Source organism: Salmo salar, chromosome ssa14, assembly GCF_905237065.1.
Source record: "Salmo salar chromosome ssa14, Ssal_v3.1, whole genome shotgun sequence".
NCBI lineage: Eukaryota > Metazoa > Chordata > Actinopteri > Salmoniformes > Salmonidae > Salmo > Salmo salar.
This window is the reverse complement of record NC_059455.1, coordinates 11,997,687-12,009,937: the sequence shown is the minus strand read 5'-3', so window position 1 is coordinate 12,009,937 and position 12,251 is coordinate 11,997,687. Positions and strand designations below refer to the sequence as shown.

General features: G+C 43.2%; 2 long non-coding RNA genes across 4 annotated transcripts; one reads left to right on the top strand and one right to left on the bottom strand.

Annotated features, from left to right (window-relative positions):
• Positions 1 to 2,968: 2,968 nt before the first annotated feature.
• On the bottom strand, positions 2,969 to 12,151 carry LOC106568972 (uncharacterized). 3 transcript variants are annotated; one of them, XR_001320425.2, is made up of 3 exons: positions 12,094 to 12,151; positions 11,764 to 11,932; positions 2,969 to 6,129 (listed from the first exon to the last, which is right to left on the bottom strand). It is a non-coding gene; the product is annotated as an uncharacterized lncRNA (long non-coding RNA). The 3 variants fall into 3 exon arrangements; XR_006758741.1 differs by lacking the exon at positions 2,969 to 6,129 and adding an exon at positions 7,192 to 7,392; XR_001320424.2 differs by lacking the exon at positions 2,969 to 6,129 and adding an exon at positions 11,551 to 11,662.
• LOC123726654 (uncharacterized) lies at positions 5,944 to 7,579 on the top strand. Its single transcript, XR_006758742.1, has 3 exons — positions 5,944 to 6,166; positions 7,373 to 7,419; positions 7,516 to 7,579. It is a non-coding gene; the product is annotated as an uncharacterized lncRNA (long non-coding RNA).
• Positions 12,152 to 12,251: the final 100 nt, after the last annotated feature.

The window sequence follows — 12,251 nt, the reverse complement described above, 5'->3', positions numbered from 1 at the left end:
AGAACAAATTCTTATTTACAATGACGGCCTAGGAACAGTGGGTTAACTGCCTTGTTTTAGGGGCAAAACAACAGATGTTTACCTTGTCAGCTCGGGGATTCGATCTAGCAACCTTTCGGCAACTGGCCCAACGCTCTAACCACTAGGCTACCTGCCGTCCCTAAATCGCTGTCATCTTGCCATTCTCCTGTTTCAACTCATCGAGCTGACCCTGGGAGAACTGAAAGCTGTTCTTCAGGTCCTGGAACTCTCTGGTCAGGTCATCCATTTTCTGTGGAGGTCCACAGAGCTGTTTAGAGGCATCCAGCTAATAGTGTGTGGGGACTTCCTCCAGCTGCCCCCAATCTCCAAGGGAAAGAACAAGGCCAGCTTCTGCTTCCAGATCAGATTGCCTGGTGATAATGGTACTATGTTACACTGACTCCCACCATCAGCATTTGCCATTACAGTAAGTCTCAGTCTAGCCATGTTTGCATCTGCTACTTGGTGGGTGTATTTGACTAAAATCCTAACATCCTAACTAAGCTTGCTTACATGTGGATAAGTTATGCATTAATAATATCAATGACAGAATGGTGCTAAACCTTTGAGTTACGTGTCATTTATATTTCGAGTCACAATCTGAGATGATAACTGATATATTTAATTCATTTAATTTATTTATTTTCACCTTTATTTAACCAGGTAGACCAGTTCAGAACAAGTTCTCATTTACAACTGCGACCTGGCCAAGATAAAGCAAAGCAGTGCGACAAAAACAACAACACAGAGTTACACATAAACAAACGTACAGTCAATAACACAATAGAAAAATCTATGTACAATGTGTGCAAATGTAGAAAAGTAGGGAGATAAGGCAATAAATAGGCCATAGAGGTGAAATAATTACAATTTAGCATTAACACTGGAGTGATAGATGTGCAGATGATGATGTGCAAGTAGAGCTACCGGGGTGCAAAAGAGCAAGAGGATAAGTAACAATATTGGGATGAGGTAGTTGCGTGTGCTATTTACAGATTGGCTGTGTACAGGTACAGTGATCGGTAAGCTGCTCTGACAGCTGATGCTTCAAGTTAGAGAGGGAGATATAAGACTCCAGCTTCATTGATTTTTGCAATTCGTTCCAGTCATTGGCAGCAGAGAACTGGAAGGAAAGGCGGCCAAAGGAAGTGTTGGCTTTGGGGAGGACCAGTGAAATAAACCTGCTGGAGCGCGTGCTACGGGTGGGTGTTGCTATGGTGACCAGTGAGGTGAGATAAAGTGGGGCTTTACCTCTCAAAGACTTATAGATGACCTGGAGCCAGTGGGTTTGGCGACGAGTATGTAGTGAGGTCCAGCCACGAGAGCATACAGGTCGCAGTGGTGGGTAGTATATGGGGATTTGGTGACAAAACAGATGGCACTGTGATAGACTACATCCAGTTTGCTGAGTAGAGTGTCGGAGGCTATTTTGTAAATGACATCGCCAAAGTCAAGGATCATTAGGATAGTCAGTTTTACGAGTGTATGTTTGGCAGTATGAGTGAAGGAGGCTTTGTTGCGAAATAGGAAGCCGATTCTAGATTTAATTTTGGATTGGAGATGCTTAATGTGAGTCTGGAAGGAGAGTTTACAGTCTAACCAGACACCTAGGTATTTGTAGATGTCCACTTAGTTTTACTAGCATTTAAAAGCAGGTGGAGGCCACTGAAGGAGTGCTGTATGGCATTGAAGCTCGTTTGGAGGTTTGTTAGCAGTGTCCAAAGAAGGGCCAGGTGTATACAGAATGGTGTAGTCTGCGTAGAGGTGGATCAGAGAGTCACCAGCAGCAAGAGCGACATCACTGATATATACAGAGAGAAGAGTCGGCCCGAGAATTGAACCCTGTGGCACCCCCATAGAGACTGCCAGAGGTCTGGACAACAGGCCCTCTGATTTGACACACTGAACTCTGAGAAGTAGTTGGTGAACCAGGCGAGGCAGTCATTTGAGAAGCCAAGGCTATTGAGTCTGCCGATAAGAATACGGTGATTGACAGAGCAGAAAGCCTTGGCCAGGTCGATGAAGACGGCTGCACAGTACTGTCTTTTATCGATTTATCGTCAGTTTGGGTCTAGAGTGTCTCCCCCTTTGAAGAGGGGGATGACCGCGGCAGCTTTCCAATCTTTGGGGATCTCAGACGATATGAAAGAGAGGTTGAATAGGCTAGTAATAGGGGTTGCAACAAATTTGGCAGATAATTTTAGAAAGAGAGGGTCCAGATTGTCTAGCCCAGCTGATTGGTAGGGATCCAGATTTTGCAGCTCTTTCAGAACATCAACTGTCTGGATTTGGGTGAAGGAGGAGGAGGGGGGGGGGCGAGCTGCTGCAGGGGGTGCTGAGATGTTGGCCGAGGTAGGGGTAGCCAGTTAGAGAGCATGGCCAGCAGTAGAAAAATGCTTATTGAAATGATTGATTATCGTAAATTTATCGGTGGTGACAGTGTTTCCTATCCTGCAGTGGGCAGCTGGAAGGAGGTGCTCTTATTCTCCATGGATTTTACAGTGTCCCAAAACTTTTTGTAATTAGTGCTATAGGATGCACATTTCTGTTGAAAAAGCTAGCGTTAGCTTTCCTAACTGACTGAGTATATTGGTTCCTGACTTCCCTGAAAAGTTGCATATCGTGGGGGCTATTCGATGCTAATGCAGAACGCCACAGGATGCTAGTCAAGGGCAGTCAAGTCTGAGGTGAACCAAGGGCTATATCTGTTCTTAGTTCTAGATTTTTTGAATGGGGCATGCTTATTTAAGATGGTGAGGAAAGCACTTTTAAAGAGCAACCAGGCATCTTCTACTGATGGGATGAGGTCAATATCCTTCAAGGATAGCCGGGCCAGGTCGATTAGAAAGGCCTGCTCGCTGAAGTGTTTTATGGAACGTTTGACAGTTATGAGGGGTGGTCGTTTGACCGCAGACCCCATTACGCGCACAGGCAATGAGGCAGTGATCGCTGAGATCCTCGTTGAAGACAGCAGAGGTGTATTTAGAGGGCAAGATGACGATAAAAGCCTCATACATTAATAATAGTAAAATGGTGACCTCTCCTTGACATCTATTCTAGAATCTGGCGGAAGTGTATCCAGCTGAACATGGAACTGATTGAGGTGCGTAGGCAGACGGACCAGTCCTTCATCTCCCTCCTGCAGGCAGTGAGAGTGGGCAGGTTCGCTGAGCAGTGGCAGCCATTTTGGAATGGATGTTCTGGGCCTATTCAATGAGTGCATCTCAATAGTCTAAAGCGGCTTCCTCTCTAATGCTTGTTCTCTTAATGAAATGAGGGTTGGGTGAAAGAGAAGCTGTCACCTATCCAGTTATTTTACAAAAGGCGACTAAGAAAGAGAGGAAGCCACTTTATAGACAGTTGAAATGCACCACTGTGCAACAACTGATATCCATGGTCTTTCATGATAAAATGCCAGTTCTACAGTACCAAGTGGAGTTTCTGAGCCAATTAGAAAATTGACTTTTCTATCTGTTGGAATGCAATCGTAATCATGTAATAAGCTACGTATTTATTAAAAGTAATGGCATTGTCAATGTCCATCATTAAATGCCACAGAGTCACAGAGGAGGTCACTGCCATGCTGATGGAGAGCGTCTATCACAAGATCGAGCTGGACGGTATCCTGGTAACCAGGCTGTGCACTCACAAGGTCGACGTGGAGCTGACTAATGACAAGAAGCTCCATCAGCTGCCAGGTTTGGCATTTTTTCTTTAGTCTTAATCATTGTTGTGACTGTTATCCCCCACAGTTCTTAAGTTTTTGTACGAGACAAATCAGTGCCTTGAGGCAGGTGACGATTGGCCAGTACTGTGTGTCACAGGCTTGAGTCATTTGTTGACTGATGTTGTTGACTTCCTGACAACCATAGGACCTTGAGGGTCTCAGTTACAAATGTGCTTTGGGGTGCTAACCCAATAAGCAGGCCATTCCAGGAAGTCATGTTCCAACCCACTTGACTTCCTGTTGTCATTCCCTTTGTTAGACACCCTACACACAGCTTGTAGAAAATAAACAAAAATTCACCAATGAATTGCAACCTCGAGCAAACATACCCCATGATTAAGTTGGCAAGAACCAATGAAAGGAATTGTTTTGTTTTTGCTGCCCTGTGTGTGAGCCTTATGCTACCCTTGATACTGGGGACAACCTGTGGTGAGCCTTTGTCACCAGCCACAATGAGTTCAATCTCTGTGTGACATGCTGGTTTTTTGGGGTCATGACTTCAAATTGAGAATGCTGAGATGATAATTGAAAGTAGGGTTGCCACCTAAAAAAAACATCAGGTGTTAAAAAAATGAAAGAATCTGCTCTATTGCTCAAAACAGAATCTAAATGTGCTCCTCTGTGGGGTAACCGACTGAACATGTTCTTAGTCTGTTTGTTTGTGTCTCCCCAAGAAAATGTAGCTGTTGTTTGTAGCCGTTTGCTGTCATTATACTACTTTACAGAGATGAGAAAATATTTGTTAAGTTTAAATGGGTCCTCCATTCGTTCCCAGGGTCAGTGTGTTGTTTGAGGCAGTTGTTTGAGTCAGTGGACAGCGATTGTGTGCTGGTGAAGACCAAGAGTCCAGTCAGCAGGCTATTGCAGCTCAAAGTGGGCACTCAGGTCACTGCATGGAGACTACTCCTTTAGTGATCACAACTACATAAGAGTGAATGCATCTCTAAACTGTTGTGCTAGCTTGATTTAATAATTGTCAAATAAATAAAAATGTTCCATTGTAGGCTCACTGACTTGGCTGCTTTGTATCCCCAGGTCATGCTAACAAAGAACCCGGACGTCCAAAGGGGCCTGGTCAACGGGACTCGAGCAGTCGTAGTGGACTTTCAGCCAGTGAAATAATAGATTTAATACCGACTGGGTCTATGGTGGGAATTTCACACATGGGCCATTTATTCAAATCAAAATAAAATGCATCCTTCCCTGCACTTCCTTGAGGTAATGAGTGATCTGATACGACTGATTTGGTTCAAGCTATGCAGTGTACCCCCTGCTTTGATACGTACAATTGTGTTGGATCCTTGATAACTCAAAGGGAGAAAGGAAGGATGCATTATAAAAACATTCAAACAGAGACGTGCACTCTCTCTCTCAACGGTGACGGACCTAGGGCTGTGGATGAGTCATACCTTTGATCACATTTCGAAAACTCTATCGTCTCCCTTTGGCTGTGATGAATCGCCCCTGCCAAACTAATGTTACTATGTTGGTAAAGGCAATATCTCTGAAAGTCCAGCTAGCCTTGCTAATCACCATATTGCTTTTATATATCCACTCAAGGCAGAGTTATTAAGGGGAGAGGAAAGGTGACATACTTCTGGATGAAATTAAATCCTGCTAGCCTCAGAAGATGGATGTCCATTTAGCGATTCTCATTAGCAATTCTCATTCACCCCACGTCTTGCCAGTAAACCACCAGACAGCGCCGGTTACATATCAGCTGTGTTTGACCCTGTATGTTATTAGTCAGCCCACCACCGACTCTGCAGCTCCCCTCTTGCCACAAGAACTGGCTCTCATTGCTCTGAAATGTGTCCGTATGATTGGCTAGACAGATGAGCCAAGCCCTCTGGGTAATTGAGTTCATTGGTCACCATCAGTGTCATCCATGTTTGCTTTCCCTCCCCTCGACTCCGAGGGCGGTGTTGAAACAGATGCAGAGTGATGTCGCAAGATCATAACCTTGTGATAATTACAGCCTATATTCGCAATGAAGATGTGTAGCTCTAAGCGATATATCTCGATTCCCTACTCATGTGACTCATCCTCTCTGCAGCTATCCAAACAAAGCTGGTTTTCACAACACTTCAGGCTGACTCATATCACGTGTATCAAATAGGTCTTCCTCTCTGTATGACAGTTTTCCACCACATTCTCAGGGTATATTTATGCGTCTCTGTATTTCGGGCATGTATCGTACCCACTCTGTGCGTGTGTTTTGTCAGGGCAAGACGCTCGGACTGTGTGGAGATCTCCCTGGCGAGGGTCTTCGAGAGCGGCCAGGCCTACCTGGTTCTGTCTCAAGCCAGGAGCCTGGAGGACCTAAGGGTCATGGACTTTGATCCCCATGTGGTCCGAGCCGACCCCGACATGCTGTTCTTCTACAGGAAGCGGAGGAAAGAGTGATTACTGCTACAGGTGAGCGTTTCTGGCTGTGTGTATAACATTTCCATTAAACACATTGGTCTGTGAACATTTCATACAGAAAAAAACACAACGAGGAACCAGAATGCGTTAAGACTTGGCTACATGGTCAAACTATACTGAACAAAAATATTAACGCAACATGTAAAGTGTTGGTCCCATATTTAATGGGCTGAAATAAAAGATCCCAGAAATGTTCCATACGCACAAAAAGCTTATCTCTCCAATTCTGTGCACAAATTTGTTTACATCCCTGTTAGTGAGCATTTATTCTTTGCCAAGATAATCCATCCACCTGACAGGTGTGGCATATCAAGAAGCTGATTAAATAGCATGATCGTTACACAGCTGCACCTTGTGCTGTGGACAATAAAAGGTCACTCTAAAATGTGCAGTTTTTGTCAAACAACACAATGCCACAGATGTCTCAAGTTTGGGGGAGCATGCAATTGGCATGCTGACTGCATGAATGTCCACTAGAGCTGTTGGCAGATAATTTAATGTTAATTTCCCTACCAGAAGCCACCTCCAACGTAATTTTAGAGAATTTGGCAATACATCCAACCGGCTTCACAACCGCAGACCACGTGTAACCATGCTAGCCCAGGACCTCCACATCTGGCTTCTTCATTATGCGGGATCGTCTGAGACCAGACACCCGGACAGCTGATGAAACTGAGGAGTATTTTTGTCTGTAATAAAGCCCTTTTGTGGGGAAAAACTCATTCTGATTGACTGGGCTTGGCTCCCCAGTGGGTGGGACTATGCCCTCCCAGGCCCACCCATGGCTGCGCCCCTGCCCAGTCATGTGAAATCCATAGATTAGGGCCTAATGGATTTATTTCAATTGACTGATTTCCATATATGAACTGTAACTCAGTAAAATAGTTTAAATTGTTGCATGTTGTGTTTATATATTTGTTCAATATACAAACCTTTGAAGCAACAGGAAGTGTCCAAGTAGTTTCTTACATCTTCCTTTGTGTATTTTTTGGCTTTGTGTATTTTTTTACCTTTACTGTTATCCTACTGTGTACTGCCACCCTGTGTTAGAAAAGGTTCATTGATGTTCATAGATCCAGCCTAGTTTAATCACCCCGTTGAGGGTTGGTCAGGTCCGGCATTAATGATGTGTGTCATGTCCAAGCTTCCACTACTCTGTGTCCAAAGCAAAAGGCTCAGATCTCTTTCTCTCTGCAGGCTTCGATGGATAAGTTTGTCTGCAAAAATAACCAGGAGAACTATTGGTAAGGAGAAAATCCTCAACACCACAGACATGATTATGTTGATATCCACACCACTTGATTTTAACATTATTTGTTTATGGTTTTATGTCTTTCAAGTGATGGTCTCTATTTTTACAACCGTATACATCAAGGACCTGCACTGCCAACGACTGTTTCTGTGACTATTACTGTTTTGTTTATTATGACTTTGACCATATGTGAACTTCTGAAATGATTAAGCAAATAAAGTTGAACTACTTGGTGTACAGTATCAAAATTACTTATTACCCACTCTTGACAGCATATTGGCCATTTCTACCACTTTCAATTCAAGGTTTTGCTTAATATTTGGCCTATATTGTAAGGTCATAAACCAATACGAATTGACTTTGGCAGTTTTAGAAGCATATAGTTGAAAGTACAGTACCAGTCAAATGTTTGGACACACGTACTCATTCCATTTTTTTTTTTTTTTTACTATTTTCTACATTGTAGAAAAATAGTGAAGACATCAAAACTATGAAATAACACACATGGAATCATGTAGTAACCAAAAAAGAAATAAACAAATCAAAATATATTTTATATTTGAGATTCTTCAAAGTAGCCACCCTTTGCCTTGATGTAAGCTTTGCACACTCTTGGCATTCTCTCAACCAGCTTCATGAAATGACCTGGAATTCATTTAAATTAACAGGTGTTTCTTGTTAAAAGCTCATTTGTGGAATTTCTTTCCTTGTTAATGTGTTTGAGCCAATCAGTTGTGTTGTGACAAGGTAGGGGTGGTATATAGAAGAAAGCCCTATTTGGTAAAAGACACATCACAACATGAACTGTTCAGAGGAGACTGCACGAATCAGGCCTTCATGGTTGAATTGCTGCAAAGAAACCACTACTAACGGACATCAATAAGAAGAGACTTGCTTGGGCCAACAAATATGAGCAATGGACATTAGATCGGTGTAAATCTGTCCTTTGGTCTGATGAGTTCAAATTTGAGATTTTTGGTTACAACACCATGTCTTTGTGAGATACAGCGTAGGTGAACGGATGATCTCCGCATGTGTGTTCCCACCGTGAAGGATGGAGGAGGAAGTGTGATGGTGCTTTGCTGGTGACACTGTCAGTGATTTATTTAGAATTCAGGGCACACATAACCAGCATGGCAACCACAGCATTCTGCAGCGATACTCCATCCCATCTGGTTTGCACTTAGTGGGACTATCATTTGTTTTTCAACAGGACAATTACTCAAAACACGCCTCCAGGGTGTGTAAGTGCTATTTGACCAAGGAGAGTGATGGAGTGCTGCATCAGATGACATGGCCTCCACAATCACCCGACCTCAACCCAATTGACATGGTTTGGAATGAGTTAGACAGCAGAGTGAAGGAAAAGCAGCCAACAAGTGCTCAGCATATGTGGGAACTCATGAAGCTGGTGGAGAGAATGCCAAGAGTGTGCAAAGCCGTCATCAAGGCAAAGGAGAATAAAATATATCTAGATTTGTTTAACACTTTTTTTTATTATTTACTAGCATTCCTCATGAAGCTGGTTAAGAGAATGCCAAGAGTGTACAAAGCTGTCGTCAAGGCAAAGGAGAATAAAATATATTTTGAGTGGTTTACTACATGTTATTTCATAGTTTTGATGTCTTCAATACTATTCAACAATGTAGAAAATTATTTAAAAAAAAAAAAACAACCTTGGAATGAGTAGGTGTGTCTTTTGACTGTATGTTACACCAATTAACAAACCTTTTTCTATTTTCCAAGATGTGGCAGCTCCTAAGTGTCCATTCGTTGGGTATATGGAAAATGGATACAATCCTATGACTTTGGGGCTCCTTGTCGGCTACAGTACTTAGTGTAATAACCAACTGAGGCTAATCATTCATGTAAGGGTCTCCTGGAGTCAAAGCAAGTACTGAATAGCCTATATGTTCTCTGGCTCAACATCCATAAACTAGTTACATGGTCTGAACTGTAATGCAAAGACTGGAAGAAGTAGAGGGTCACAGGGTCTACAGCACTTAGAATTTTAACACAGTCCAACTGCAAAGTGGTTAGTCACCTGGCCAGTCTTCATTCCCTGGCTACAAAGATATCAGAGACGTTTTCACCCATCAATACAAGCAGCAGGTCAGCCATATACAGTCTACTACATGCATGTAAAAACTCAGTTTTTCACAATTCCTGACATTTAATCCTAGTAAATATTCCCTGTCTTAGGTTAGTTAGGATCACCACTTTATTTTAAGAAAGTGTAAATGTCAGAATAATAGTAAAGAGAATGATTTATTTCAGCTTTTATTTCTTTCATCACATTCCCAGTGGGTCAGAAGTTTACATACACTATTAGTATTTGGTTTCATTGCCTTTAAATTGTTTAACTTGGGGTCAAACGTTTTGGGTAGCCTTTCACAATAAGTTGGGTGAATTTTGGCCCATTTCTCCTGACAGAGCTGGTGTAACTGAGTCAGGTTGGTAGGCCTCCTTGCTCCCACATGCTTTTTCAGTTCTGCCCACAAGTTTTCTATATGATTGAGGTCAGGGCTTTGTGATGGCCACTCCAATACCTTGACTTTGTTGTCCTTAATCCATTTTGCCACAACTTTGGAAGTATGCTTGGGGTCATTGTCCACTTGGAAGACCCATTTGCGACCAAGCTTTAACTTCCTGACTGATGTCTTGAGATGTTGCTTCAATATATCCACATCATTTTCCTTCCTCATGATCCCATCTATTTTGTGAAATGCACCAGTCCTTCCTACAGCAAAGCACCCCCACAACATGATTCTGCCACCCCCGTGCTTCACGGTTGGGAGGGTGTTCTTCGGCTTGCAAGCCTCCCCCTTTTTCCTCCAAACATAATGATGGCCAAATGACCAAACAGTTCTATTTCATCAGACCAGAGGACAATTCTCCATCAAGTACGATCTTTGTCCCTATGTGCAGTTGCAAACCGTAGTCTGGCTTTTTTATGGTGGTTTTGGAGCAGTGGCTTCTTCCTTGCTGAGCGGCCTTTCAGGTTACGTCGATATAGGACTCGTTTTACTGTGGATGTAGTTACTTTTGTACCCGTTTCCTCCAGCATCTTCACAAGGTCCTTCGCTGTTCTGGGATTGATTTGCACGTTTCGCACCAAAGTAAATTCATCTCCAGGAGACAGAACTCGTCTCCTTCCTGAGCGGTATGACGGCTGCATGGTCCCATGGTGTTTATACTTGCGTACCATTGTTTGTACAGATGAACATGGTACCTTCAGGCGTTTGGAAATTGCTCCCAAGGATGAACCAGACTTGTGGAGGTCTACAATTTTTTTCTCTGAGGTCTTTGCTGATTTCTTTTGATTTTCCCATAATGTCAAGCAAAGAGGCATAGAGTTTGAAGGTAGGCCTTGAAACAGGTCACTCTGGTCACTCTGACAGAGCTCCATAGTTCCTCTGGAGATGGGAGAACCTTCCAGAAGGACAACCATCTCTGCAGCACTCCACCAATCAGGCCTTTATAGTAGAGTGGCCTGACGGAACCCACTCCTCAGTAAAAGGCACACGACAACCCACTTGGAGTTTGCCAAAAGGCATCTAAAGGACTCTCAGACAATGAGAAACAAGATTCTCTGGTCTGATGAAACCAGGGTTGAACTTCTTGGCCTGAATGCCAAGTGTCACATCTGGAGGAAACCTGGCACCGTCCCTTCGGTGAAGCATGGTGGTGGCAGCATCATGCTGTGGAGATGTTTTTCAGCGGCAGGGACCGGGAGACTAGTCCGGAATGAAGGAAAGATAAACGGAGCAAAGTACAGCGCGATCCTTGATGAAAACTTGCTCTAGAGAGCTCAGGACCTCAGACTGGGGCGAAGGTTCACCTTCCAACAGAACAATGACCCTAAGCACACAGCCAAGACTACGCAGGAGTGGCTTCAGGACAAGTCTCTGAATGTCCTTGAGTGGCCCAGCCAGAGCTGGAGAGACCTGAAAATAGCTATGCAGCGACGCTCCCCATCCGACCTGACAGAGCTTGAGAGGATCTGCAGAGAAGAATGGGAGAAACTCCCCAAATTCAGGTGCGCCAAGCTTGTAGCGTCATACCCAAGAAGACTTGATGCTGTAATCACTGCCAAAGGTGCTTCAACAAAGTACTGAGTAAAGTGTATAAATGTAAATATGATATCAGTTTTTCCTTTTTAATACTTACTAACATTTCGCAAAGCCTGTTTTTGCTTTGTTATTATGGGGTATGAGTCAAGGGGTCTGAATGCACTGTAGATAAATAAAAGAAAAAAAAGCTATCACATTCGCTTTACATATATTCTGCATGCAATAGTGTGCGCACACAGGTTATGCCTCATGAACACACTTACAGTGGTCCCGTGCATGTAGGAAGTTCCTCTGTGCATTCCTCCTCAGTGTGTGATCGTGAGCCCACTCGGGTTGCACAAGCCTCCAGCCTCTTCCTTGTGTGGGCGCAGTGGTCCGATGCCTCACATTTTGTCCGTATTGTGTCTCAGGGATCCTGGGAGGGACAAACTGCTGCAGACAACCAGCATCCAAAACACTACTTCTCAATGTTTAACAAACATGTGAGAGTTATGTCTAAAAATGAACATGAACAGTTCTTGAAAAAAAATGGAATTCATATTAAAATATTAATAAAAAAGGTACATATGGAAATATATATTCAGCAGTCTTACCATGTCTTCCTCCTGTTCAGTGACAATGTTAGTCGGGTGCAACATACACCTTACCTGTAAAAATGTGACAAAGTTGACTCGATACATAGGAAGTCAATATGAGATTGGGAAATCAGAGACAAAACGTATCTATTGTAAACTTTATTAGGTTATGAGTT